The sequence below is a fragment of the Muscardinus avellanarius genome (genome assembly GCF_963383645.1).
Source record: "Muscardinus avellanarius genome assembly, chromosome: 6".
Lineage (NCBI taxonomy): Eukaryota > Metazoa > Chordata > Mammalia > Rodentia > Gliridae > Muscardinus > Muscardinus avellanarius.
The window spans coordinates 28,693,268-28,719,946 of record NC_137791.1 but is presented as its reverse complement, the minus strand read 5'-3'; the positions used below and the strand labels follow the sequence as shown (position 1 = coordinate 28,719,946).

Below are 26,679 nucleotides of genomic sequence, written 5' to 3'. Positions count from 1 at the left end.
CAATGCAGATAAAATAAACTTTGTATTTGCTGTCATCACACTTTTATCTTCAGTGCTTACATACTTTTCTTTTCTCATTTCTTCTATCCATGACTATCCTAGAAGACTCTGATATTCAACTCTTCATTCTATAGATAAGGAATCAGAGACCACAGAAGTGGTGTAGATGCCTTAGATCTCATTCATATTTTGTACCTAAACAAATAATAAGACACATTTTTCCCAAAACTCATTTAAGTTACTCCCAAATTACATCTTCTTTCTTAAAATATAATCAGTGTCCTGATTTTTTTAAAACTTTTTCTCCTCCTTTTCTCTATAGTATTTTAAAATGTACATATTTCCTTAGAAGAAACACTTTGCCTATTTTGGAATATATATATATATATATATATATATATATATTCATATATATATCATATATATAGTATATATATTCAGTAGATTACTACTATATATTTTATTTTTTTACTTTATGCAAATTTCAAAAGAAGCAAAACATAAAAATAGTTTTATCATTAGTTCGTGTTGATACATATAGGGTAGGTCATTTGTTTTCCTCGATGTCTAATATTCCATTGTATAACTAGTCACCTTTTTTATTTTTTCTACTTTAGTTACTGTTTGCTTTGTTTCAAGTTCTCTTTGCGCAGAAATATAAGATAAATAAATCTATAAAAATGATAGACAGTGATATTATTTATACTTTCACCTTCACCAGGTGGAGTTAAATTATTAAAATGACACTAAAAGTGACCAGTTTACTTGTCTACCAACAATACATAAAACTTTCTAATGTACAGTATTCTCACCAACTTTTCATTTGTATTTATTTCAATTTTGGATCATATGTTTGATATGAAATTGTACCTCACTAAGTTGAAGTTAATTTTTGAGTATCAATGAGATTGAGAAATTTTCATTCTTGTTACTCTCACCTCTTGATATCTGTGAAATGTGGCTTGTATCTTTTGTCTGGTTTTTATTTAGGTGTTGCTATTTACATTTTTCCTCCCAAACTTAAGTTCGTGATCGAATGGAATTTTTTTTCCTGTGGTCAAGGTTTTACATGGGTTTCCAGTAGCATCCCTTCATCATTTCTTGAATACTAGTACTTCCCCCAAAGATATGAAGAACCCGTTAGTTTGCAGGTTAAGTTTCTATGTATGATCTGATCTGTTCTGGACTGCATTCTATTTCTTTGGTCCATAGTATCTGTATTAATTGAATGATACTGTCATTTTTACTTGTTATATTATAGAAGCTTATGGTAGGGAAGTCTCACCTCATTTTCTTTTTCTTTAGAACAACTTGGAGATTTTGCCTTTCAGTATATTCTTTAGAATTAGAATGTAAAGTTCCTTGAAAACTCTTGCAGATGTTAGTCTAATAGTTTTGAATTACATATTAAATATAATATGTTCTAGTTATATATTATGATTATATATTATAGCATATATTATAATACCATATAAGAAAAAATTGGCATAATTTTAATAATTATTACTCTGATGCTTAAGATTTTTACTTTTCTCCTTTTATTGAGGGTTTTCCTATATATCTATATTATTTAAATTTTTTCTTTGTGAAGATATTGCACATCTGTTATTTAGATCTATTTCTTGATTTCTTATAGTTTGTTACTAAACATCTTGGTTTGAAATATATTTTCTAAGAATATATTGCTAGTGTATAGAAGTGTGTGTGTGTGTGTGTGTGTGTGTGTGTGTGTGTGTGTTAGTAGAGATTAAATCCTGGGGCATTCTCCCACTGAGAACATCCCTAGACCTTTTTATTTTGAAACAGCATCTTGCTAAGTTTCTGAGGGTGGCCTCTGACCAGCAAGCCTCTAGTCTTATTTCCCAAGTACTGGGGATTACAGACTTGTACCATTGTGCCTAGATTGTAATCAGGTACTTTTAGTGCTAACCTTATATCCAACAAAAGTTTTGAGCTTTTTTGTTTATTTTAAAAATTGTTCTTGGAATTATTTTGGACTTAGGCCAAAAACACATGATTGATAGGGGGTTCCTTCTTTGCATTCTTTTACTTTTCTAGTTGATATTAGGCTATTGATTGTGTTGCTAGGCATCTGTTGTCCTTCTAATTTTAGATGTTTTGCCTTTTAAAAATAATTTAAAGTTTAGAATAGGTTTGGATCTCCAGAGTATTGCAAAGAGAATACAGGAAGTTCCGAGATACTCCTAACCTGCGCTCCATCAGTGTGAACATCTCTTAAGACCACGTTACACTTGCGTAACTTAGAAATTAGCAGTGGTAAAACATACGAACAAAACTACAGACTTCAGTTGGATGTTAGCATTTGCTGCACTTCATATTCCTTTTCTGTCCTTTCTTGTGTTTACCGGCTTCACAGTTTTGGAGTACTGGACAGGTATTTTGTGAAATGCCTCTTAGTTGATATTTTACAGATGTTTTCTCATGATTGCATTGAGGTTGTCTGTCCTATGCCCTTGTTATACTTTAAGGTCCATGTTATCATCCCCACTTACCAAGGATGGTGTTAACCATGATGACTTGGGATTAGCATTGTCTCTGGGATTTCTCCCAGGATAATGTCATTTATTTCTCTTTCATATTCTATTATTTAGAGTTATGTAACTCAATCTAACCTGCCCTCAAAGAAATGGGATTATCAAGCTTCACTTCTTGGAATTTTTCAGTGAAGATATTTGTTTTTTCTTTCCTTCCTTCTTTCTGTAAGATTTAAAAAAAAAATCCATTACTTTCTTCTTTTAAATCATAGGTCCTATCGAAGCATTTTTTGAACACACACTTTTTTAAGAAAATATTGTATTTTATGAAATTTTATTAGTTGTGTTTAGGATAAATAATATGGCCCTCTCATCTATGATTGTTTGAATATTAAATTTGCTTTAGATAAATAATTTTCCAAATATTCTTTATTTTCCAAATATACTTTAACAGAATGCATGTTTTAGTTGTGAGATGAAGTCAGTAGGACTATTACATCAAGTCTGGCAATTTTCTTGGTCACAGGATCTGTATCTTCATTTTGTTTCTTTTTTTTTTGGTGGTACTGGGGTTCCTGGAAGCCCTTCTATCTCCGGGCTACACTCCCAGACCTATTTTTACATTTTTATTTGGAAACAGGGTCTCCTAAGCCAGCGCGCGCGGCTAGCTTCGAACCTGCGTGATCCTCCTGTCTCTGCCTCCCAAGCGCGGGGATTACAAGCGTGCGCCACCACGCCTGGCATTTTGTTTCTTTTTAAAATATTAATTTCTGAGAGATATATACTAAATTCTCCTAGAGGATTAATATATTTGTCAGTTTCACTTCTTGGTCTCTTAGTATTGCTTTTTTTAAAAATTATATAACTTAGTGAGACACGTTTAGATATGTAACCTTATTAGTATTTTTGCCTTAAAATACAAAACAACTAATATTTCTATCATATTCATTAGTCACATATTTTGAAGCAAAGATATTAATAATGTAGTTATAGCAGGGAATGCTGATTATTATTTATCTGGAAGACATTCCTTGATTTTGTGTGTGCATATTTTATAAAGTTGTTTATGGTTGTCTTCCCTGAAAAGTACATGAACAGTTTTAAGAAGAAAAGTTCAGTGAAAATAATCCTTGTATTTTAAGTATGGAATTCATTCTTATACATTGATTATTTTTATGGCTATCTGGATTCTGTTCTCTTATTTTGTACATTACATTTATGCTTGTTTTTCAATTCCTTTTTGATTCAACAAGTTTGTCTTCTCATTCTATTTTCCTTTTCTGTTAATTTTGAAAATAGCCAAGGTTTCTGTTTTTAATAAGTACTTTAGAACTACCTTTAACTTAATATCTAAAGCTAATCAATATTTATCCTCTTCTATAATATCAAATTACTTTCCTGGAATAACTCCATCACAGTCTATAAGAACCAGCCCCTATGTGAGACCAGAGAAAGAGGCAAACAAGTTCAGGATCACAGAGAGGATGATTTATTGGGTTCTTACATGAGCATGGTCTTCGGTGGCAGTAAGACCAGCAGATCTGCACCATTTGGGTCACAAGGAGGTGGTGTAGACAGTAGGCAAGACAATGGTGACATCACCCAAGCCTGAATGTACCTGGCTTATCTTAAGCCAGTATTTAGGTCTTCAGGCACACTGCTGGTGCTTCCAGCACCGGAGTCAGATTGTTATGTTCTACGTATCACCCTAGGGGTCTTGTTTAATTATGTTATGCTAGGGACTTCAGCAAAAACCCATCAGGGTTACTCACGGGCTATCATGGTAACTGTGACTATAGTGGATGCAGTCATCAAGATGGATCGCCACAACTCCTTTGAATGTTTTACCATAGAACATGTGTACTACAGCTGAACATTCACTACCTACTTACCAAGACATCATGTTGCCAAGACAGAGCTGAATTTATCACATACTGTGCTGAAAGAGAACACCTGGACAGCTTTCGCGGTGTGCAAGAGGGGGAAAGCAAAACCAGATTTCATTTGAAGTGAGGTGTAAGATGAATCTTATATTGTGGTGACTCAATTAGGATTGAGTAAGGACCAGATACAATAGTTTAAAATCAGTGGGAACAGCAAGGCAAGACTTGGGAAGCCTTGAACTCAGCAGTGTTACACAGTCAACTATTGATGTTTTCTGTTGAAGGTTCCATAGTGGTTCCATAGCGAAGTGTTACTGTCACTGTCAAGAGTCAGTAGGTGAAGTGAGTGACTTTAGTTCTAATGTATGAACCAGTATTGGTTCTCACTACAAATAACCTCTATGCCTGACTTTTTGCATTTGTTGTTGAGGATTTTAGTTTTATCTGTTTTTATGTACACATTGTTTATACTATAACATATAACCTAGGTTTCATTATCCTTACCTATGTGCTGTGTGTCTGCTTTTGATGCTAGCCATATCTTAAATGTTTAGATTTTTATAGGGTAATTTTAGTTCTCTATGTACTATCTTTAAAAGTAGTTTCTTAAGTGAAAGACTTGATATTCAGTACTTATTACTAAGTAACTTGTTAATTATTAACTAGTTATTACTGTAAGAATTTGAATTACTCTTTATAAATTTCTTTATTTCACCTTCATTCTTAGGAATTAGGCTGTAATCGAATTTTATGTTGTGCATTTCTTTCATTCCCTGGAATTTACCATTACATTGTCTTAGGGCTATTGAAAACTTGTCATCCAATTAACTCTGACATATCCCTGGGGCCTCCCTCTGAGGGGCATGTGCGGGCGGCACAGACGAAGGGCAGGGAGAGGCTGACATCCTGCTCCAGTTTTCCTCTCTTTCCTCTGTGGCTTCTTAAACGTTGCCTCTTATACACCAAGGCTCAGCAGATACCCTAGGACTGGAGCACATTTTCCTCACTGAAATCTCAATTTCTTATGCTTATGTGTTCTCTAGAATATTCTCTGATTTTTTCTGACTATTGTGTATCACATTAAAAGCAGTAGTGAGACCTGCAGGGAAACATGCAACAAATGCTGTGTGCTTATATTTATTTGTCATTGTGAACCTCACTATGATGTATACTCACAATGCACCAAAAAGAAATATATAAATAAATAAAAAACAATGGTTTTCTTTTGCTTATTCAGCAGTTTTACTTGCAACATAACCAAGAGGAGTTTCTCCTCTTCCATGTGGCTGGAATGTAGACAGTTGTCAAGGAAAATAAAGTGTTTCCTGATAGAGCCTGTTACTAAGTTTGCATTTGAATTTGGTTTAAAAATTATAAAATCAACTCCTTCCCATGACAGCTCTTTGGAACTAAAATACAGATGTGTTTCCCTGCAATGTACTATTAAAAATTCAGACAGCCACGTTTTAAATATTTTCTCAAGTCTGAAACATAGGAGAGTCTAAAAGATGTGAATCAGCATCTTTCAAAAGAATAAATTCAAATGAGATGTTTGACTTACTTCCCTATGGCTCTGTTTCCTTTTAAAAATGTCTTTGTAAAGTGAAAGGATGGGTTATATATTTATGCTATTGAAGAATTACTATAAAATGCAAAAAGCAAGTCAGATACAAATTAGGTTTTATTACTTTGGCAGCTCAACCCTGCAAGCAATGTAGGGAGGGGTTTTAGGGTGGGACAAGCAGGAATGGAAGAGATGAATGCTATATATACTTATGCATAGATAATTTACCAGGACCACTTTGGTGTAAAAAATGAAGAAATGTTTTAATTTCCAGTGTTTTCTTTCTTTGTGCACATGTATGTGAATAGATGGATTAATATGAATATATGTCACAGGAGAATGTGTCAGTGGACTTCTACTCTTTTACTTTGCACAGTTGGATGGTACATATTCTCTATCAAGTTTATGTTCTCCTGGGCTTCAGATTTTAGTGACATATGGTGTCCCTAGGAGGACACATTTTTAGTGGAAATTTTCATCAAAATATAATAACCTTATCATATATAATATGTACCATATAAGTGATGTGTCATATTATATAATCTCTTATAATTGTCTAAAAGAAAGTTGATAGACTATTTTTTAAATGGGTTAAGCTATTTAAAAATAGTCTTTTCTTTACCAAAACACCTTTTTTCTCCCCCCTCAGAAATACTATAACTGGTCCAATGCAGAAAAACATTAATGGGTGAGAATGCTAAGTCTGCTAAATTAAATGCAGCTTTTTTAATATGTAGAATTTAAGGTGGTCTTAGAGTGTTAGTTTTTCTTTAAAACACACAAAAAAATCCCATGTAGACATTTTCTTCTATTCCTTCTCTCTATAATTAGTGTAGCCTTCTTATTTCCTTGTTTCTTTGCTCTTATATCTTACACTGGTGGAGCACTGTGCTGGGTGAAGAGATGGCAGCAGTGAGTAGCTGGTGGCCTCTGCCCTCAGATAGCCCCTGGTCTGAGTGAAGAGGCAGACAAGTCAATAGGCCAGTAAGATAAAATGCCACCAGTTCCCACCCGTGCATGGTAAACACAGGCTACAACCATTACCATAATTGGCTATGTTTAGATTGCTTTGTTGTCTGCTTTCAATTTCATACCATAATTGTGTATTTTAACCAGCAGCAGCCTGTAAATAATTATTGTTACATTATTATTATTATATTTATTTTTATTAATTATTATTTTATTATTTTTTGTGGTACTGGGGTTCCTGGAAACTCTTCTACCTCTGGGTTACACTCCCAGACCTATTTTATGTTTTATTTGGAAACAGGGTCTCTTAAGCCAGCGCGGCTGGCTTTGAATCTGCACTATCCTTCTGTCTCCTCCTCCCAAGCGTGGGGATTACAAGCCTGCGCCACCAAGCCTGGCTTGTTACTTTATTATGAACAGCAACAGGGTGGGGGGATAGATTAATTCTGCCATGCCAAACTCAAAAACTCCAATTCTCATTTTCTGTGTTTTATTCTGGTTAGATACAGTTTTCAAAGACAGATAATTTTTTGCACTAAATTTACAATGCCAGTGCAAGCTAGGCACGATAACATTGTAAAGAAATGTTATTTTAAGAAAACATTAAAAAACTTTACTTTTGTTCTGTGGCATGTGACTGAAATAAGAATGAAACTGTTTATTTTGCTGCTAATGACCATGAAAATCTTTTAAGTGCATTGTAAGCACTTATTTCCCAAGCAAAATGTTTTCATGGATCCCTTATAAGGATTGAGGGAAAGAAGAAGTACCACTCGTTTATATTTGACACCAGCCATCCCAGCTTGAGCTCTGGGAGATCAGAAGCCACCACTGGAAGCCCTTTGCAGACATGATTCCCAGCCTCCCTGCCCAGTCTGAACGTGCAGAACAGGGCCTGAGAATTAGTAGCTGGGCTTTGAACTGTAACACAGAATTTTAGTCTTGTTCATGATGACGACAAAAAGGATAAACAAAAAGATAAGTACTTTTTTGTGGTATGCTGTGGAACCCTGCCATAAGGCCAGCAAAGAGTGTGTGCTTGTTGGTGTGGGTAGTGGCATGGAGATTCTCTGCATCATGCTGTCTCTGCAAGGGAAGCAGTTTTGGCCCCTAGCATCCATACACCTCCCTGAAGACTGCTTTGGAGGCCATCTGTGCTGGAGCACATACATGCTGTTTCTTGCCCATTTGGGCCACTATAGAAAAATATCATAAATAGGATACCTTATAAATCACAGAATTTTATTTCTCACCTTTCTGGCTACTGGAAGTCCCAAAAAGAGGAGTTGGCAGATTTGGAGTCTAGGGAGGGCCAATATTCTGGTTCATAGATGGTTTCCTTTCTGCTGTGATCTCTCATAGAAGAAGGAAGGATCCCTCTTTCCCTCCCTCCCTTCCACACTAATCCCATTGTGACCTATTCATATCTCAAAGCCCAAGCTCCTAATACCATGACCTTGGGGGCTAGAATTTAACATATAAATTTGGGGGAGTCACACACATTCAGATGATAGTAGTTACTTAAATCATTACTGTTTTAAGGAAGAAGAGAGGGTGCATTATAGTTCTGTAGGCATATTACTGTCAGCTAACATGCTTCAGCATAAATGAGAAGTGATGTAGAAATACAGAATTATTAGATATAATCAGGAGAGTATGGGAATGCACTGCATTCTGGGCCTTGAAGGATAGATAAGACATTAGCAGCTAACTATAATTAATAGATATTCCTAAAAGTTAGAATAAAATGATAGGTGAATTACAGAGAAATGGGAACTCCAGACAGAGTTAGACTGGAGGCAGAGACTAATTTGAGAATGGAGCATGAAGTACCTTAGAGTTGTGGTGAATGTGAGTCTATATAGGGAATAGGAACTGAGTGAAAAGAGCTTTGAATACTAAGCTGGACGCAATCTTCCTTTTTCATGCTATAGGAAGCTAAGTGCTTTGATGCAGAAGGTTTTTGATACTGATCTTTGTTTTAGGAAGATGATTCTATTAGAAGAATGCACAATAGACCTGAGGAGTGAAGACAATTGGAATAGTTGAAGGAAATTATTTTTTTGAATAAAACTTGGTAGATAATCCCTCAGGCTTGCACTTTGCCTAATTCATTTTTGATTGATATAATAGAAAGCATGTTTCTCTTATACCTGCCTTCTTTCTTTGTTAGTAGTCTGTGTATGGGGGTAGGTGGGTATGTCCATGCGCTTGCATTCCTTGTAAAACCTAGAGTTCCACTGCTTTCTATTTTAAGTCTCAATTTTCTTTTGCCTCAGGACATAGTATTAGGAGGAACAAAATGGCTAATTTCAGCATTGCTGACATTAAAAATATTTATATTAAAGACAGCCAAGGAGTAACTTGGTGTGTTTAATGACCATTCTGTTATTATAGAGAAAAGATGGCCTTTCACTTTTCTCCTTTAGTTGGGTAGGAAAATTTTACATGGTCTTTGAGAAGAGAGACCAATATTTCATCATGTCTAGGAATTATATTACAATTCTGTTGGAGGTGTGCCATACTAAATGTATTTCCTTGATAGGTAGAGATTTAAGTTGATAGTGAAATTCATACAAGGATTTGTCACTTTTCAATGTCTCCTTTCAAAAGACCACAAATAGTTACCTAGTGATTATAACCAGTATAAGAAGGAAATGTTTGGATAATGTCACTGAAATTTTTAGGGGACATACTTTATTTAGGTTTTGAAGTGATAACATAAAGGTTCTGTTGCTTTTTTTTTCTGCCTTTATACATTTGTTTTCCTCTAGTTGACTTCATTCTCTTATCAGGTTGTGCTCATAACGTGTTAGAGAAAGCCATGGAGACAGAAAGTTTTTCTGCAAAATTTCTGGGATGATTTTGATTGTTCTGGTTGGACCAACTATCAGAGCTCAATTTGCTGTAGCAGAAACTAGAAGCCTATGTTGCTGATTGGCAAGATTTGTTTACATGCCCATCCCAGGAACCAAAGTGAACAGATGCATTTTGATTGGTGGAGAAGTGATTCCAAAAATAAAACCTGTTTCTCTTTACAGCCAAAGTAAGAGGAAGTACTGGTGGTGCAAAAATACTGATCTCCCCTGTTGTTGCTAAGGACAGACAGGAATTGACATTCAACTTTTAAATTTGCAGTTACTGTTTTTTCTACCTGCTTTTCTGGCCACAGAATAAAGTTCTCTTTAGAGTGCAGATTTTACCAGTATCCTTTCCAGAAACTCTTTTGAGTATAGTTAGCTCAATAGCATAATTTATAGTTTTGTTATCCTTTGACCTCTGCAGCATTTACTTTTATAACTAAAAAAAAAAAAAAAAAATCATTCCCAAGAGGGCTTAAAATGAAGGGTGGGGATCTGACCAAGTCTAAGATCAAGGAACTATGCTCTTGGCTAATGAGATGTTTTGGTTTTATGTTTTGAAATGTTCAAAATCAACATTCCAAGTAGAGGAAGAATGTGTCCTGTAACTCCCCAAACTCCTGTCTGGCTCACCCAGTGTTTGCGTCTCTCCAGCCCTTTATCTTTTCCCCTGCATCTTATCCTCTCCCACTACCCAAACCTCCCTTTCTTATTTGCCTCTCCCTGCCCCCACCTCTCTTGTTTGATTATTGCCCACAGATCACTTTCCTATACTTATTCAGAAGGAGTTTTACAGTTTGCATTGTGTGAGGATTTAGGGAATCCTAGAATACCAGTCACTGTGCGTGCATATTCAGTTGTTTCTTTGCTGCCCTGGAGTGATGATGCAGTCTCTTGTTTGTGTTGACCAGTTGGTGCAATGGATTAACCATGGAAAACTTACAGGACCAACAAAATGCTCATATTGCTATCAATCTGACATACTCAAAAGAAAACCAAGGAAGAGTGACAAAACATTAGTCATTAATAATAAAGGACGTCTAATCCTAACTGTATAAATCTTAAAATATACTGTATTTTTTTAGCCTTGGCCTTTCCTGTCTCAGCCTATTGTTAGATATTTTGTGTAACTATATCTCTGATATTAAATGTAACACCCCTTCTTAAATTCACCTACCCCTGTTAATTCCTGACTCTTGAGAGCTGGACTCTGGTCATGTCACAGATGCTTTTATTGAACAGCCTAGCTTTTAAAGAAGTTGGTCTTTAGATATGCTATCTTCTCTGGCTTTTATACTATCGGCAGATGGTGACTTATTACATAAGTTTTATTGTTATTTGATTTTTTTCTGTAAGACGTTTTCCTTAGAGTTAACACAGTACCAAAGGCCTTCTAAGTTAAGAGATTTCATTTAATCTGACTGAAGTGTGATGGAACAGAATGAAAATAAGGACCAACTCCCCAACTTTATTGGAAATGTGAGTCATACTTAAGCTTCCATTTTTAGTGGAAGGAATGATAAAAAAAAAATTTCTCCTAGTCAATGTCAGCTTCAGGTAAAGCAGCATAACCATGAGCCCAGTAAGCTGATTCTGTGAAGTCAGAGACAGTTATTATAATTCACTGAAAATTGGAGGAAAAACAAAAAAAATCAGGAGAGATTCCATGATGGCTGAATAGAGAAGCGTATACCTGCTGCCTCCCTCTTCCCCAAAGACCAAAACAACAAGTAACTGTTATTGGTTTTTGTTTAATTTTGTGTTGTCTATATTTTTGTGGTGCTGAGAATTGAGCCCTGGGACATTGTACATTGAGCTAAACCCCCAACCCCTTATCCCTTCTCTTTTTTTTTTTCTCTTTGAAATGGGTATCATTAAATTGCTAAGGGCCTTGCTAAGTTGCTAAGTCTGGCATTGAACCATGATCCTCCTGCCTCAGTCTTCCATGTACTGGGATTATAGGCATGCACCTCCACACCCAGCTCAAATAACTGTATTTTAAGGTAAGTAGCTGAAGAGGAACACTAGAACTCAACAAGGGAGAGGCATGAACCCTGTAAGACACAGAGACCTAGACTGGCAGCACAGATAGAGGAACAGAGTACACAGGCAGCACCATACCAGCTCCCTGGCTTGGTTCCCTCACAGGGAAAGGGTAAACATGGAGATGCAACAGGTACCAACGTCTTATCACCAGCAATCCTGGCTAAAAGAGAGTTGCACAATGGTCACAAGCCTGGAGCCAGTTAGGGTGCTACCTGGAGTCCACATGCAGTCTTTTTTCAGAGAAAGAACTCACAAGGTCGCCTCCCAAACCTCAGAGCCCAGGCTGCTGTTGGATGGTGCCATTTTGGTAACACAGCCCCTGTTGGGAATTCATAGTACCCCAGGGGACAGCAGTGTCTGCACAGCCCCACTCCTGGGGCTTCCACAAACATTCTGCCATACTTGCCCTAAAGGCTATAGACCCACACATCCAATCCTACCCAGCTGTGTAACTGAGAGCCCAGCACCCAAGCCCATGCCGTGTCCTGCACTCAGGGAGCAGGAGGTACAGCAAAGCAGGAAGGTTGCACTCAAGGCTAGAGGAAGCTTGGGCTTTTCCTCACTTGAGGGTATACTTCCTGAGGTCCCTGTCCAGCTCCTCTGCTGCCAGGACTATTGCACACTGTGGGGGGTCTGGACAAACACCTCCTCCTGGGCCCTGTTGTCAGCAGGGAGTGAGGATGTTTCCATCATGGCCCACACTGTGGTGCTGGACCCAAGAGAGGCCAAAGAACATGTTCTTCTCAGTCTGCAGTCTCAGCACTCACAAAATGAATCGCATGATTTAATCATAAATAAAATAATCTCTTAACAAAGAAAAGCCTAGTACCTGATTATTTCAAAATATTTAAAGAAGAACTAATATAAATTCTTCTAAAACTATTCCAAAAAATTGAAAAGGAGGAAACTACCACTCATTCTACAAGGTCAGCGTTATAGTGATACTGATATAGTACATAAAGAGACAGAAGAATAAAAACCATAGGATCTTCTCAATAGTTGCCCAGAAAAACCCACTTGATAAAATTCAACATCTTTTCATGGTGGAATTACTCACCAAATTATATATAGAAAGAAGAACCTTAATAATAAAAGAACAAAACACACACACATCCATCCACAGCTAACAATCATGCTAAATGGAAATAATCTGAAAGTGTTTTCTCCAAGATCTGGAACAAGACAAAAATGTTCACTTATACCAATCTTACTAAACATAATACTGGAAATCCTAGTTAGAGCAATTAAGCAAGAGAAAGAAATAGCAGGTATCCAACTTGAAAAGAAGAAAAAATGAAGCAGCATTATCCTGGTTTGCAGATGACATGATTTTATATGCAGAAAATCCTAAAGACTATAAAAAAGCTTTTAGAACTGATCAACAAATTTAGTAAAATTTTATATTACAGTGAAAATAGCTGGACAAGAGGTGGAGCCTAGAGGATCGAGGTTCCAGGACAGCCTCAGTTACTTAGTGAGGCCCTTCTCAACTCAGTGAGACCCTGTTTCAAAATAAAGAATAAAAAATAGGGCTGGAGCTATAGCTCGGAGGTAGAATGCCCCAGGGTGCCATCCCCCATACAAAACACAGGTATAAAAACAGATTCATAAACAATGTGGAAAAGACAATAATAGAACAACGTAGACAATAATTGAACATAATAGAAAACCCAGAAACAAATTCACCTATTTATTCCCAACTTATTTTCAACAAAGTATTCGAGACTGTTGAAATATATTGGAGAAAGGATTGTCTCTTCAGTAAGTAAAAATGTATTGGAGAAAGAATTGTTTCTTCAGTAAGTAATGCAGGCAAAATGGGAAATACATATGCAAAATAATACCATATACAAGCATCACCATATATAGACATCAACTCAAAATGGACCAGATACCTAAAAGTAAGGCCCATAACTATGAAACTTATAGAAAATAACAAAAATACTTCAAGGCATTAGGGTAGGCAAATATTTTTTTGAATGAGACCTCAAAAGCACAGGCAACAAAACAGAAATATAGAAATGGGATTCTATCAAACCAAGATGATTCTCCAATGCAAAGGAAGTAATAGCAGTTGAGAGACAACTGCCAAATAAGAGAAAAATATTCAAGCTATTCATCTGACAAAGGAATGATCTCAAAATATAAAAGGAATTCAAGCAACTTAATCACCAGAAAAAAACAAGCAACAGCCAAACAAACATGCATTCTGATTTAAAAATGTGAAATGATCTAAATAGTCAATTGTTCAAGACAAAATATACAAAAGGCTGGCAGGTATATGAAAAAATATCAACATAATCAGAGAAGTTCAAATGAAAACCACAATGAGATTATTATCTTACCTCAGTTAGAATGGCTATTACCAAAATCAATAACAACAAATTAGCAAATACTGATGAGAACACAAAGAAAGGAGAACCCATGTGCACTGGTGGTGGTATATAAATTAATTCAGTCATTATGAATATCAGTATGAAGATTCCTCAGAGAGCCACAGATAGTACTACCACATGATTCAGCCGTATCACTATTGGGTTGATTTATCCAAGGGAAATGAAGTCACCCTATGACACAGACATTTACACTTGCCTGTTTATTCCATAACTATTCACAGTAGCACAGTAGTCATAATGTAGAATCAGCCTAAATATTCATAGATTTACAAATGGGTAAAGAAAAAGTGGTATATATACACAGTGGAAACTTACTCATCCATAAAAATGAACGGAATCATGTCATTTGTGGCAAAAGAAATGGTCTAGAGGATGTTACACTAAATGAAATAAGCCATGCACAGAAAAACAAATAGTGTATGTTCTCACTCATCAGAGAAAGTTAAGAATTTGATTGCAAGGGAATAGAGAGTAGATCACTAGAGGCTGGGGTGGGCTGAGAGAGGCAAAAAGATATTGGGATGAGTAACAGAAGTGAGGAAGTAGTTCTATATTTTAGGGCATGATAGAGATAATCCATTATACCTACCGAATAAATAGAAAAAAAATGTAATTTCCTCACCCATAGAAATGATAACATTTGAGGAGATGAAAAGAGAAATTTACCTAATTTAGTGAAATGCACTAAAGTAAAGATGTTTGGTCATCGTGTCTTGGTTAAAGATTTATTGGAAATGACTGTCATGGTAGATGCTTACATCAACTGTCCTGCATCATAAGAATAATTGGCAGAACATCTGTTAATCGTAGACATTCAAAGGAGAGCAGTTAAGGAGAAAAATAAAGGTTCCCGCCCTTATGGAGACATATTTTTCTTTGTGTTCTCCATTTTAGAGCACCAAGACATTGATATCTAGTAGCATGTTTGTTTTTATGTAGATCTTGAAATATGCTCTTACTCAGAGTGAGATAGCTTTAAAATTTTGTAATTATATTACAATACATCCAAGGCTGGGGAAATAGCTCAGTGATAAAGTGCTTGCCTAGTATACATGATACCATGGACTCAATCTCCATCACTGAAAGAAAACAAAACTACACATCTATTTAGTTTTGTGTCCGTAGACATACACACTTTCTGTATGCTTTCTTTAGAAAATCACCAATAGCATATTTATCTCATCTTTGTGTGTGGAGAGCTTTTTTTGTCTTTCTATTTTCTATGTTTCCTTGGCTTAAAATAAACTTTCATGCCGGGCGTGGTGGCGCACGCTTGTAATCCCTGCGCTTGGGAGGCGGAGACAGGAGGATTGCGCAGGTTCGAAGCTGGCCATGCTGGCTTAAGAGACCCTGTTTCCAAAAACAAAATAGGTCTGGGAATAGTATCCCGGAGGTAGAAGGGCTTCCAGAAACCCCAGTACCACCAAAAAAAAAAAAAAAAAAAAACTTTCATCCCTCAACCAAAAAAAAAATTTAAAAAGCACATTTAGATTGCCAGAGTACACAGATATTTATGTTCTAGTTCTCAGTCATTCCCAGTTTGGATATTGTTCCAGATGCACCAGGATGAAGTCAGAATGCAATTTCAGTATTCCTAGTATTGGGACTACTAGTTTGGGAAATGAAGAGATTTATTTCAGGTAGCATACTGATTACTTAGATGGATTAGCAGCCTATTTACATTAGAGAGATTAATTTCCTAGCAACAGCACCTGCTTAGCATGCCTGACCTGCTTCAGATTCAGCTCTGCCACTTGCCTCTTATATGTGGCCTTGGTTAAATTACTGAGCTTGTTTTATCATTATATCTTAAAATATTCTATAATCAGAGGATCAGGTTCAGGATGAAGATTGAAGTTCCTTCCAAAACTGAAGTGTTTTCTAGAATATCCACAAATATAAGGGGGGGCAGTAACTTTTTTACAATCTCTACTCAAATAAGGTTTCTGGAAATTATTAAAGATACTATTTAAGATTCCTAAAATTTTAACTTATAAATGATCATTTGGATTAAAATCTGTTTATCTTTTTTTTGGTATTGGAAGCTGAACCCATGTGTGTTCAAGGCATACCCCCTGCTATGATCTCTTTAAGTTGTTAAGGCTGGCCTTGAACCTGCTATCCTTCCATCTCAACCTCCCAAGTGTAGGATTGCAGATGTGCCACTGTGCCCACCTTCACTTATTATCTGATGTTAGTTCTAAATGACAAATGCTTGAGGTTCTGATAAGCTCCAGATTGTAATCAGTTCAATAAAATCAGTTTTTAACAGCCCCCATTATTTTATCACACCCCCACATTTCCTAAATTTGTAATTTGACATCTGACCTAGTCCCATTTTTCCTGCTTTTGTGCTGTGAAAAACTTCTGTTCAATGAAGTTTAGTATGATAAAACTTTCTATGCTAAGAAATATTTTATGATATTCAGTTATTACTTTTGTTATTTTCAAACTTTTAACCATATGACCTAAGGCCATGAAAAATTCCTAAGTGCAATTAACAGAACCAGGAATTCTTTTGATTCAATATGCTGCTGATATTTATGAAGTAGTAAAGGACTATTCATTACCCATAGCATATTTTGAAACCTCTTTGACCAAAGATATTTTCCCCCAACAGTTATCCCTCATAGCTCTTTCAAGCACTTGGAAAATGTTTGAACACATTTTCAAATCTTAAGTATGCTTTCCTCCCTGTCTGCCCAGACTCAGATTGTTTCCCCATATGGCAGCTGATTTAACCCCCTACTCCTTTCCCACCAGAAAGCCCCCACACTAACTTCAAAAACATCATCTACTTCTTGACCTTTCTATCTGTAGCTCTCCATCTTAGTCTGTCAGTTTGAATAAGCAAGCTAGTTCATGATATCAAAATATTTGTGTAAATGGAACCAGTCATAATTTATTGCTTCTAAAATTATTTCATGGGATTGTGGTAGGCACTGTTTTTGCTGAGGCATTGGGGTTAATCTCAGTGGAAATGAGGCCTGCACTCTATGTTATTATTGCATATTTTGAGGGGAAAAGATCTCTCTAATCACAGTTTACCTGCTATTTATCAGATTAAGAGCGTCTTAAAAATAACTTAATAGTTTGACATCATGCTGAAGATTGTGAGCCTTCTTTTTCAAGCTTAGCAAAATTCAGATAATTGTTTATGTTTCTCAGGATTTGTAAGATGAGGAATTTCTCAGGAGATAAAATGGAAGGTCCAAAATCTATTCTGGGCTTTCTAGAAAGTAGCATACAAAGAAAAAAAGAAAAAAAAAAGTAAGATAAGAAAGAAATGAGGAAGGAAAGGAGCAAGGAAGAAAGAAAGCAGACAGAGACAGGGAAAGAGGCAAAAGTGTTTGAATGTCACCAGCCATGTGCAAACTGCATTCCTTTCTGATGCTTTTGAGTTCCTGAACATCTGGGTAGAGGACTCACCGTTCAGAGGCCATGTAATATGTTTACACGTTTAACAGGCACCTATTTTTTGTCAAGCTCTAAAATAGGTTAGCTACCCATGACAACTTTAATCTTTCAGCAGTCCTTTATGGTGAGGATGTTACAACTGCTTTTTAAATTAATCCATAAAACTGGAACCTATTTCTGGAATACAGTGTGCTACTTTGAGAAATGTATATATTATGTAGTGATCAGATCAAAGTAATTACCATAGCATATCCATCACCTCAAATGTCAATTATTTCTTAGCAGTGAGACCAATACAAATCCCCTCTTCTAGATACTTTGAAGTAGACATTACATTAGTATAAACTATGGTCACCTTACCACATGGTAGAACATCAAAGGATTTCTGTGTCCTTGTAAGTGTACTCACTAACCTCTTTTCCCTGTCCTCCCTCCTGTGCCCCACAGTCTCTGGTAGCCACTCTTCTGCCCTCTATTTCTATGGGAACAGTTTTCTTGGATTCCACATAGTTACCTCATGCAAGATGATTATTCCTTGTTTAACAAGGGAGCATACAGGCTGAAAGGAGAAGTGAAAGTGTCCTATGTTTTCAGAGCTAGAAAGTGCTAGAGATGGCGTTCAAACCCTATCCTTATGGTATAATATTATATAGGAGTAGAATTTTCACTGTCATTATTAGCTCTATTATTTGAGAGGCCCCTCCATATAGTTCTGTGACAAACAGGCCTTTCCTGTTTGTCACAGAACTATATGAAGAGAACACCTGCTAAAGAGTATAAATCATTACACAGCTATAATCATAAGAAGTGATTTGCTTCCTGTTGCATTCACTGGTTTATAACATATAACTTTATCCTCAAACTGTTAACAGGACTTCATGGTCCTCAAGTTTTCTTAAACTCGTGCAGAGTTCTGTTATCCTCTGTTTGTGCTGTGTTTAGATGATTTGATAGTTTACTCTCCTGTGATCAGAGAGTTGAGATGTGCTCACTGAATATCCATGAAGGAAGCCTGATAGCAGAGCAGAAGCATTCACTTAACTCCTGCCATTCGGAAACATCTAAATTTGCCAGAGATAACTGTCTTTGTGTGTCAGAATCAAGAAGCAAAACCATGTGATGTTCAATACTAGGTTTTAAGGGATAGAATATACTTGAAAAGTGAACGCTATGGTTTGAATAATGAATGTCCCCTACAGTCTTATGTGTTAAAGGTTTGGTCCCCAGGATGATGCTACTGAGAGGTAGTAGAAATTTTAGGAGGTGAGACCTAGTGAAAGGTCTTTAGGAAATGGAGGGGATTCCCATGAAGAGGACTGTGGGACGCTGACCCCGTCCTATGCCTCTCTTTGCTCTCTGCCTCTTGATAGAAGTAGTCTTTTACCATATGTTCCCTCCATGATGCACTGCCTCACAAAAGACCCAGAACTAAATTGATCATAAATGGGAAACTTCAAAATTGTGAGCCAAAATAAACTTTTTACTTTATAACTTAATTATCTCAGGTGTCTTATCATAGTAACAGAAGTCTGACCAACAGTATAGAAGTCTGAACAGAAACTGGCAACCTGGCAGAAGGTCATCATTGGCAGTCTAGCTGCCAGGGAACTCCAAACACTGACATTTACTTTCATGAATTCACCACCAGAATGTGGACTTCAGCTAAGAGGATTCAAAATCTTATCTGAACTGCATATTGAACAATGAAAGTGCTTTTTAATAATAGGTTCAGATGACCCAAACTCTCAAAATACCAACTCAAAACTCAGAATTAATTTTATTATAATTAAAGAAAAGAACACAATAAAAAGTACTGACTTGTACCTGGGCACAGTAACACTCACCTGTAATCCAAGTACTTGGGAGGGTGAGACAGGAGGATCTTAGGTTAGTGCCCAGCCCCAGCAACTTAGTGATAGCCTCTGTAATTTAGTGAGACTATTTCAAAATAAAAAAATAAAAATAGAGCTGGGGATATAGCTCAGAGACAGAATGAGTTCAGTCTTCAGTAACACACATACTAGACACACACACACACACACACACACACACACACACACACACTTAGCTACTTAGCTACTTAGCTACCCTTTGAAACTCAGTGAGACCCTGTTTCAAAATAAACACACAGTCTTGATAGGTCCTGATTTGCTAGAAAATAAAATAACTTGTTTTTTTTTGCATGTTATATGTAGCTTGTTGCATGTTTTTAAAAAGGCTTAATAAAGATAAGCTTTTTGGTAGTATGGGAAGTGTGTGCAGAGAGGAAAAGGAAGAGGATATATTATAGAAGTTTTATGGAAGGCCATAGGAATAATCCATATCAAGTTAATGAAGAACCGAAATAATGAAATTTCAGCAAAAAGAAAGGAAATAGACAAATTTATTTATTTATTTATTTATTTATTTATTTATTTTTGTACTGGAAACTCAATCCAGGACATTCTACCTATGAGCTAAACCCCCCAACTATTTTTATTTTGAAACAGGGTCTCGCTAAATTGTGGGCGTCTCATTAAGTTGTTGAGCCTGGCTTTGTTTTATTTATTGTTTTATTTATTTATTTATTTATTTAACAATTTTTTAATTGATCATAAATAGTATACATTTAAACTATATTTGGTGCACTCTCCCCCCGCCCCCATTTTCCCTCCCCCCCTCCCACCAATGGTTGTCTAGGTTAACCATGCCTTATTCATAATTTTACACATGTTCAGATGTAGACCCTCATTAATCAAGATCAGCCTTCCTCCTCTACTATCTTTCCATTCAAACTTTGGTGGTATTTCCTCTCCATTATCTGGAGTCCCACTGGTATCCTTTGTGTTTCCTAGTTTGGGCATATTAGAGGAAACATATGTACCTTCTCCTTCTGTGCTTGGCTGATCTCACTTAACATAATGTTCTCCAGGGCTTTCCATCTTCTTGCAAATGATATAGTTTTGTTCTTCTTTATGGCTGAATAGAATTCCATTGTGTGTATTTCCCACAGTTTTGCTATCCATTCATCTGTTGATGGTGATCTGGGTTGGTTCCATATTTTGGCTATTACAAATTGTGCTGCTATGAACATAGGTATGCATATGTTGCTGTATTTCTCTGAATTCAACCCCTTTGGAAAGATACCCAGGAGTGGTATAGCTGGATCATATGGTGGATCTATTCCCACCTTTCTTAGGAATCTCCACACAGATCTCCATAGTGGTTGAACTAGTTTGCACTCCCACCAACAGTGTAAAAGAGTTCCTCTTTCCCCACATCCTTGCCAGCATTTGCTCTTGTTTGATTTCTTTATGCTTGCTACTCTGACTGGGGTTAGATGGAATCTCAGCGTAGTTTTGATTTGCATCTCCCTGATGGCCAGTGATGAAGAACATCTTTTCATGTATCTATTGGCCCTTTGTATCTCTTCTTTTGTGAAGTGTCTATTTAGTTCATTTGCCCATTTATTGATTGGGTTGTTTGTTTTGCTAGTGTAGAGTCTTTTGAGCTCTTTGTATATTCTGGATATTAGCCCCTATCAGAATGGTGGCTGGTAAAGATCTTTTCCCATTCTGTTGGCTTCCTCTTTAGGTTATTGATAGTTTCCTTTGATGAGAAGAAACTTTTAGTTTGATGTTATCCCACTTGTTTATTCTTGCTTTAATTTCCTGAGCTTTGGGGGTTTTGTTGAGAAAGTTACTGCCTGTGCCAATATGTTGTAGTGTTGAACCTATGCTCTCCTCTACTAACTTCACAGTCTCGGGTCTAATTTCTAAGTCTTTGATCCATCTTGAGTTGATTCCTGTGTTTGGTGAGATATAGGGGTTTAGATTCATCTTTTTACAAATGGTTAGCCAGTTTTCCCAGCAGCACTTGTTGAAAAGGCTGTCTTTTCTCCAGCATATGTGTTTGGCCCCTTTGTCAAAGATTAATTGACTAAAGATGTGTGGATTTGTTTCTGTATCTTCTATTCTAATCCACTGGTCAGTATATCTGTTATTGTGCCAGTACCATGCTGTTTTTACTACTATTGCTCTATAGTATAATTTTAAGTCTGGGATTGTGATGTCTCCTGCATGTTTCTTATTGCTGAGAATTGCTTTGGCTATTCTGGGTCTTTTCTTTCTCCATATAAAGTTCATGATTGATTTTTCTAGGTCTCTGAAGAATGTCACTGGTATTTTAATGGGAATTGCATTGAACCTATAGATCAGTTTTGGCAGAATGGCCATTTTGATGATATTTATTCTGCCTATCCATGAGCTTGGGAGATCTTTCCATCTTCCAAAGTCTTCTTCAATTTCTTTCTTTAATGTTTTATAGTTTTTGTTGTAGAGGTCTTTTACATCTTGGGTTAGGTTTATTCCTAGGTATTTTATTGGTTTTGAGGTTATAGTGAATGGAATTGTTTTTTTTTTGTTGTTGTTGTTGTTGTTTCTTTCATTGTGGATTCGTTGTTGGCATAAAGAAAATCCACTGATTTCTTTAGGTTGATTTTGTAACCTGTGACTTTACTGAATTTGTCAATCAGCTCCAGAAGTCTTTTGGTTGAGTTCTTTGGGTCTTCCAAATAAAGGATCATGTCATCTGCGAATAAGGATAATTTTAGTTCCTCTCTTCCTATGTGAATTCCTTTGATTTCCTTCTCTTGTCTGATTGCTGCAGCAAGAGTCTCAAGGACTATATTGAAAAGAAGTGGTGATAATGGGCATCCTTGTCTTGTTCCCGACTTTAGCCGAAATTCTTGGAGTTTTTCCCCATTCAGTATGATGTTGGCTTTGGGTTTACAATATATTGCCTTAATGATGTTGAAGTACTTTCCTTCTATCCCAATTTTTTGCAGTGTTTTTAACATGAATGAGTGTTGGATTTTGTCGAATGCTTTTTCAGCATCTATTGCTATGATGATGTGGTTTTTGTTCTTGGTTCTATTTATGTGGTGAATAATATGTATTGATTTGCATATGTTGAACCAGCCTTGTTTTTCTGGGATGAAACCGACTTGGTCATGATGTATTATTCTCTTGATATAGTTTTGAATGCGTATAGCTAGTATTTTGTTTAGAAATTTGGATCTATGTTCATTAAGGATATTGGTCTGTAGTTTTCCTTTCTTGAGGTGTCTTTATTTGGTTTGGGGATTAATGTGATACTGGCCTCATAGAAGGAATTTGGGAGAGTTCCATCTCTTTCGATTTCCCGGAACATGAAAGTATTGGTATTATTGGTATTATAAAGTATTGGTATTAGTTGTTCACTGATAGTTTTGTAGAATTCAGCTGGGAACCCATTTGGGCCTGGGCTTTTCTTTGGTGGAAGAATTTTTATTGCCGTTTCTATTTCTTTGGTTGTTATTGGTTGGCTTTGAACCTGAGATCCTCCTGCCTCTTCTCCCCAAGTACTGGGATTACAAGCAGCACCTCCATGCCTGTGTCAGAAACATTTTTAAATAGACAAGGATACTTAAAGATGACTGTGTGATAAAGGAGGAAGACTATTCATATAACTTCCAATATTTTAATCTCTTAAGCAGTGAAAAGAGTAAGTAAAACTCAACTTCCATCTTTCTTGTTACTTCTTTGAAAAAAGTATAATATTTAGTCAAAGAGAATGAATAATAAACATAGGTACTTGTGAATACATCATTAATGTTGTTTTCTAATCATTGAGGGTGGAATGTGTGAGTACCTCCACAATTAGCTAAGTTTCCTATGTGGTCTGAGAGTGTAAGAGATAGGTTTGCAAAGAAACAGTTACCGTAGAATTCAAATGCAGCAAGTTACACAAGTAGTAGTAAGGTAGTGTGCTAAATGTGTACAGCAAACCCCCTGCTGGCCATGGTAGCTTGGGCCTGTGAGGAAATGGAAGACTAACATGATAGTAAATTTTTTTCTTTTTTTTTTTTTTTTTTCGGGTCTGGGGATGGAACCCAGGGGCATTTGACCTCCGAGCTACACCCCCTGCCCTATTTTTATTCTTTATTTTGAAACCAGGTCTCACTGAGTTGCAAAGGGCCTCACTAAGTTGCTGAGGCTGTCCACAAACTGTGATCTTCCAGTCTCAGCGTCCCAAATGCTGGGATTACAAGTGTGCACCATCACGCCCAGGTGATAGTGATTTTCTTAAAAACAAAAACAAACTGAGCTGGGCATGGTGGCACACACTTGTAATCCCAGCATTTGGGAGGCTGAGACAGGAGGATCGCGGTTCACAGATAGCTTTAGCTACTTAGTGAGGCCCTTTGAAACTCAGTGAGACCCTGTTTCAAAATAAAGAATAAAAAATAGGGCTGGGGGTGTAGCTTGGAGGTAGAATGCTTCTAGCTTTCATCCCCAGTACCGCAAAAATAAATAAATAAATAAATAAATAAATAAATGAAACTTTGTGTAACTTACACTTCTCAATAAAGTCTAGTACCCTCCTTTTTAGTCAATTGCAGTTGTGTTTTGAGAAATAAGGCATGTTTGTGTTTAATGTAGTTAGGCAGAATTGAAGAATCAACAAAAAATGTTCAAATATTGGTTATTTGAGGGTACTTTTACGCCGCATGTATAATCATGGCAATTTGGTTGCCGACTCTGCCCACACATATTTGACTATAAATATGTTACTGTACTATGCATGTGCAAACTTGTCCATTCATTGTTCACTAGTCATCTCATCCATACTATAGATGGACCAAATACCATTCGAATTATTGGGAATAAAAAGATAATTTGATAACTGTGGACTTAAGAAAGTATTGAATAGTAAAGGGAAAGTCATGCAAAAAATATAGTCTCGATTAGTCATGGGTGTGGTATGAATTTTGCGGCAAAGACTTCACAGCCTCTGGCAGTGAGGCCTGCAGAAGGTTCTCTCAAGAGTTCACATCTAGCTGAAGTCTGAATAATGAGACTGCCAAGTGAAGAGACCAAGGTAATATCATTGGCAGTAAGGGGTTTAACGGGTTGACCTTTGAAACACTGAGTGTGCAGTCCTTCACAGTTACCATTAGACACTTCCTGAGTGTATTCAGTGGCATGTACCACCACCGATGTGCTTGGAACCCATTAGTCATAACTTGATGATATAAACTACGTTCTTGACCTATGACAGGGCTATTATGGCTAAAATTGCTGTCCCAAAAAATATGTGATCATATTTGCCGTCTGTCTCGCCCAGGTTGAGGTTCATGAGTGACTAAAGCCCTCAGTAGCCCACAATTACTCAGTTGCCCAAAGGCCCACAAGTAGGATGGAAGTTGTCTGTCTTTCCTCAGATCTCTGACCTCAAGTTTGCAGTAGGGACAGGGAGAGGATGCATGTTGCCTCATCTTTTATTTTTCTTTGTGGTGTGAAATACTTAAGCTCTCAAATCAACCAAATGGGATATCATGATCAAGCCATAGTGTCACAGAGTAGAGGAGGGAGGGATGGGGACATGGACATACATCGCACATCCTTGCCTTTAAGGAGCTCATGCTCTACGAGTTTTGTTTATTAGAATTATCTTTGGTATACAGTATTTTAAGACAAATATGCCTTATTGTATTTTAACCTCCAGTTTAAACAAAAACCTAAACAGCTTGTCATTGGAATCATAATATATAAATTGCTGTAAGTGGCCACTTTATGAACCTCACTTTTGCCCATATAATTAACACAGCTTTTCAGATAGGCTTCTAAAATAAGGGAGTTTAAGAGTATAAAGTTCAGGAGTTCTATGTGGCTTTGTATATTACATTACTGATGTATTGTTAATGGGAAGTATCTCACTTTACCAAATGATTTGAGGTTTTTGTTCTTATTTTTTATTGTTTAAATATAAAATTATTAAAATTAGGAAGTGAAATTCATTAGTATTTCTTGGTATAAACAGAGAGAGAAATTAAGGCTCAGTGAAATAAGATGGCAGATAAAAACATTTGAATATATAAATAGAAGTCATGAGATAATAATTGTTTTTATTTAGAAGTTATACTGCCTTTTCCATCAAGGAGAAAGAAATGTGAAAGAGGACATCTGGAGCAAAAGACAAAATGAAGTGAGTGTTGTGTGAAACTATTAAAAAGTTGCCAAATTCTCTGGTAGACAGGAACCTACTAAACGGATATGGCAGGAATCCTGGATTTAAAGCACCTTCAAGGGATAATTTTAACTGGATAAGAAAAGAAATAGAGAACAAGAGCAAAATGTTAAAAGTGAGAAGGCATATAATATAAGCCAAGGGCCACATAATCCCTGCCTAGGGATACTTCCAAGGAAGGTGGGCTTAGCCAAGTGGGCATGAAGCCTAGCAATTCTTATTTCCCTTTTCACGCCGTCAAACATGAAGTAATCATCTTAGCAGGACTTATTACAGTGATCAAATCACATAACAATCTGAAATGCTTCCTTTAATATGAAGATTTTTGTCTTGGGAAGTGACAGCCTTTGTTGTTGTTATCGTTAACTCCTCAATCATCAGTTTCTGAGAAACAAATGTAATCCCATATGTCCTCTAAGTCCTTTGGCACTAAAAATAAAATAAATTGATGATCCTAGGAAAACACAAGAACCAAAGGTATTTTCATATTTTAACATGTGGTATATATAGGGTAACTTCTTTGTCTAATTCTGAAATTTGAAATTTCCTATTAAAATGATTAAATTATTTTCATTTGTTAAGATTTGAAGTCAGAAAATTTTATTCATATGTGTAATTCACTAAATTTACCTTAGTTTATTTTAGTATCCACATGTGCTCATTGTCTAGTGAAAATAGATTGTCTTAAAATTATTTAAAAAATTGTTAAAAAAAAAGAATTTTATGTAAGAAATAAATGTTTTAGAAAAAAATGAAAAAAAAATTATTAAATAAACTTTATTTTAAATTTTTATATCACCTTTGCTTAATTCTGCTTAAATTTTATGATGTTCAAAGTATTCTAAGAGATTAATTTCAAATGAGTATCCTTAAAGTAGGCACAGGCTTATGTATGTAGTACTATAAAAATAAAAGTGATATAAATATGCACACATGTTTGTATGTATGTGTATATATATATCCATATATATATACATATTTTCATAATATGTATATAAT

At 36.1% G+C, this 26,679-nt stretch overlaps 1 protein-coding gene across 1 annotated transcript in view; it reads left to right on the top strand.

The window, feature by feature from the left end:
* The window catches only part of PDGFC (platelet derived growth factor C), a gene marked incomplete at both ends in the record, with an annotated part of 207,419 nt that overhangs the window by 119,766 nt on the left and 60,974 nt on the right, over positions 1 to 26,679 (top strand). The gene's annotated exons all lie outside the window — the stretch shown is intronic.